The sequence below is a fragment of the Triticum aestivum genome, chromosome 7A, assembly GCF_018294505.1.
Source record: "Triticum aestivum cultivar Chinese Spring chromosome 7A, IWGSC CS RefSeq v2.1, whole genome shotgun sequence".
NCBI lineage: Eukaryota > Viridiplantae > Streptophyta > Magnoliopsida > Poales > Poaceae > Triticum > Triticum aestivum.
In genome coordinates this window covers 162,289,672-162,293,953 of record NC_057812.1, presented here as the reverse complement: position 1 = coordinate 162,293,953, position 4,282 = coordinate 162,289,672, and the positions used below count along the sequence as shown (strand labels likewise).

Below are 4,282 nucleotides of genomic sequence, written 5' to 3'. Positions count from 1 at the left end.
ATGGGGCCGCCACCGGCCATGGCCTCGCCTCCTTCTGTGCGGGTGCCCGATCGGTCCCTGCCCTGCTTTGCGCCCAGCGCCCAGCGCCCTCATACCCGCTATGGCCCCCTGTGCCACTGACCAGAGGGGCCCACGCCCCATAACGTTTTATTAAAAAAAAGGAATTAAAAATATAAATAATAAATAAAAATAAAAATGATTTAATAAAATTAATTATCTAATGAATTAATTAAGTTAATTAATCCAGTTTAATTAATTTAATTAACTAGTTAGGTTAATTAAATAGTAATTAAATTAACTAATCTGTAATTAACCTAAACAGAGAATGACAGGTGGGTCCCACTGGAACCACATGTCAGGTTGACCAAGTCAACTCTGCTGACTGCTGATGTCAGCATGACATCATGCTGACGTCATAAATCCGTTTTTCGAATTAATTAAATAATTAATTAAATTCCAGAAATTAATAAAATCTTTAGAAAATCATATCTTTTAATCCGTAACTCGGATTAAAATATTTTCAACATGAAAGATGCTCAGAACGACGAGACGATCCCGGATACGCAACCCGTTCGTCCGCCACACCCCCTAGCCTATCGAACCCGCAACTTTCCCCCCTCCGGCTCCTCTGCCCGAAAACACGAAACACCGGGGATATTTTCCCGGATGTTTCCCCCCTTAACCGGTACCACCTCATACCACGCTAGGGCACCCCTAGCACCATTACTTGTCTTGTCATGCACCGCCATGCTTATGTTTGCATTATATTTATTGTTTCTTCCCCCTCTTCTCTCCGGTAGACTACGAGACCGACGCTGCTGCTGCCCAGTTCGACTACGGAGTTGACGACCCCTCTCTCTTGCCAGAGCAACCAGGCAAGCCCCCCCCTTGATCACCAGATATCGCCTATTCTACTCTATACTGCTTGCATTAGAGTAGTGCAGCATGTTACTGCTTTTCGTTATACCTATCCTGATGCATAGCCTGTCCTTGTTACTACTGTTGTTAGCTTACCTGCAATCCTATATGCTTAGTATAGGATGCTAGTATTTTCATCTGTGGCCCTACATTCTTGTCCGTCTGCCGTGCTATACTATTGGGCCGAGATCACTCGGGAGGTGATCTCGGGTATATACTATATACTTATACATGATACATGTGGTGACTAAAGACGGGTCGGCTGGTGGAGCACCCGCGAGTGGATCTTTGTGGCGGAGCGACAGGGCAGGTTGAGACCGCCTAGGAGAGAGGTGGGCCTGGCCCTGTTCGGCATTCGCGGATACTTAACACGCTTAACGAGATCTTGGTATTTGATCTGAGTTGGCTACGATCCTATACGCACTAACCAACTACGTGGGAAAGATATGGGCACTCGGCGATGTGGTATCAGCCGAAGCACTTCGTGACGCCAGCGACTAAGTGGCGCGCGCCGGATTGGAACGTAAGCCTGCTCTTGTATTAAGGGGGCTGGTTCTGCTTCCGGCCGCGTACGCAACATGCAGGTGTGCTCAGGGCGATGGGCCCAGACCCCTGTGCGCTTAGGTTTAGACCGGCGTGCTGGCCTCTCTGTTGAGCCTAGGTGGGGCTGCGACGTGTTGATCTTTCGCGGCCGGGCATGACCCGGGAAAGTGTGTCCGGCCAAATGGGATCAAGCGTGTTGGGTAAGTTGGTGCAACCCTGCAGGGAAGTTAATCTATTCGAATAGCCGTGATCTTCGGTAACAGGACGACTTGGAGTTGTACCTTGACCTTATGACAACTAGAACCGGATACTTAATAAAACACACCCTTCCAAGTGCCAGATACAACCGGTGGTCGCTCTCTCTCAGGGATACGAGGAGGGGATCGCCGGGTAGGATTATTGCTATGTGATGCTACTTGGAGGACTTCAACCTACCCTCTTCTACATGTTGCAAGACGGAGGTGACCAGAAGCATAGTCTTCGATAAGACTAGCTATCCCCCCCTTATTCTGGCATTCTGCAGTTCAGTCCACTGATATGGCCCTTTACACATATATCCATGCATATGTAGTGTGGATCCTTGCTTGCGAGTACTTTGGATGAGTACTCACGGTTGCTTTCTCCCCCCCTTTTCCCCCCTTTCCTTTCTTTCTGGTTGTCGCAACCAGATTCTGGAGCCCTGGAGCCAGACGCCACCGTCGACGACGACCCCTACTACACCGGAGGTGCCTACTACTACGTGCAGCCCGCCGACGATGACCAGGAGTAGTTAGGAGGATCCCAGGCAGGAGGCCTGCGCCTCTTTCGATCTGTATCCCAGTTTGTGCTAGCCTTCTTAAGGCAAACTTGTTTAACTTATGTCTGTACTCAGATGTTGTTGCTTCCGCTGACTCGTCTATGATCGAGCACTTGTATTCGAGCCCTCGAGGCCCCTGGCTTGTATTATGATGCTTGTATGACTTATTTATGTTTTTAGAGTTATGTTGTGATATCTTCCCGTGAGTCCCTGATCTTGATCGTACACATTTGCGTGCATGATTAGTGTACGATTGAATCGGGGGCGTCACACTTGTACTCTTCTAGGCTTCCTCTTTGCCTCAAGTGATTAAACTCATCAACTACACCAACCACATTTCTTACCTCAAACCTCTCTACAATCTCTTGAATTCACTCTTGCCAAGATACTTGTCCCCTATTCAATAAGAAACTGTTGTACCAGCTTTCAGCTCTCCCCCTAAGGTGCATAGCCGAAAGTTCTACCTTGTACCAATCCGTAACTTGGTACACTGAAAAGTAATGTTCACCACTTGCAAGGCAAGGAAAATAAAATGTCAGTTTTGTTATTACAACCTTATTTTTTTAGGTCAAAGACAAAAGGCTACGCGCAAATTCTCATTGGATCTCGGTTGTTCTTAATAGCGATGGCTATTCATTTAAGTCTTCGGGTAGCACCAACAGATCTTCAACAAGGTGGAAATTCTCGTATTTCGTATGTACATGTTCCTGCGGCTCAGATGAGTATAGTTATTTATATCGTGACAGCTATAAACAGTTCCTTGTTCCCATTAACAAAACATCCCCTTTTTCTTCGCTCTTCCGGAACCGGTACAGAAATTGGTGCTTTTTCTACTTTGTTTACGTTAGTGACTGGGGGGTTTCGGGGAAGGCCTATGTGGGGTACCTTTCGGGTGTGGGATGCTCGTTTAACTTCTGTATTCATCTTGTTCCTTATTTACCTGGGTGCACTGCGTTTTCAAAAGCTTCTTGTTGAACCGGCTCCTATTTCAATCCGTGCTGGACCGATCGATATACCAATAATAAAGTCTCCAGTCAACTAGTGGAATACATCGCATCAACCTGGGAGCATTAGCCGATCTGGTACATGAATACATGTTCCTATGCCCATTCCAATCTTGTCTAACTTTGCTAACTTCCCCTTCTCTACCCGTATCTTGTTCGTTCTGGAAACATGTCTTCCTATTCCATCTTTTCCCGAATCTCCCTTAACAGAAGAAATAGAATATCGAGAAGGAATACCACTAAAAACCTAGTTCGCTCTCAAATAAAAACCTAGTTCACTCGCTAAAGCATCCATGGTTGAATGGTGAAAACGCCCACCAACCTAGAAAGGCAAAATGGGTCAAAAAGTAGGTTCGACTCCTGCCGGATGCACTGCCTCTTAAAGACAGAAACAGAGGAGGGAAAGAAGGTAGTATAGGGAACTTGCTTTTCGATTCTTATCGAAAGTGAATCCCTCTAACACTTCTGTTAGTGTTTTATGAGAAAATCTTTTATAGACACAACAAGTGTGAAAATCCTTAGTCACTAGGCAAGAAAGCTCGATGGGAACAAAAAGGATACAATTAGTTCAGAATCAAAAAAATGTACAATTTCAAAGGAAAGAAGGAATGGCAAGTTTCCCTCCATTGAACATCAATCAATCTAGAAATAAGAAAAGGAAGGCGTATCACAGGGGTATTTTTCTTTTTTCTATTCACTTCCGTGGGGTTCTAAATTGAAAACATGAACACAAACGAAATCGTATTGAAATTACATAAAAAAAGAAAAGGGAGGAGTAGCTCTTGGTTTAAAGAAAAGGGAGGAGATGGATCGAATTCAGTCTTTTTCCTTTCTTTGATGATCTTCAACACATCTATTTGAATTCCCTGCGAGTGAAGGATTTCTCGTATGGAGAAAAACCTCTTGAGCGCTATCTGATCTTATTTTTGTATTTCAAATATGGGACCTGCCTTTTTAATGGGACATCCGGCAACAGGCCTACTCATGCATGTGGCCAAGTACTCGACCAATCCTTGGAGCG

The 4,282-nt window shown here is 45.3% G+C and overlaps 1 pseudogene; it reads left to right on the top strand.

Moving 5' to 3' along the window:
- Window positions 1–2,789: 2,789 nt before the first annotated feature.
- Window positions 2,790–3,512, top strand: LOC123153210 (putative cytochrome c biosynthesis ccmC-like mitochondrial protein; annotated as a pseudogene).
- Window positions 3,513–4,282: the final 770 nt, after the last annotated feature.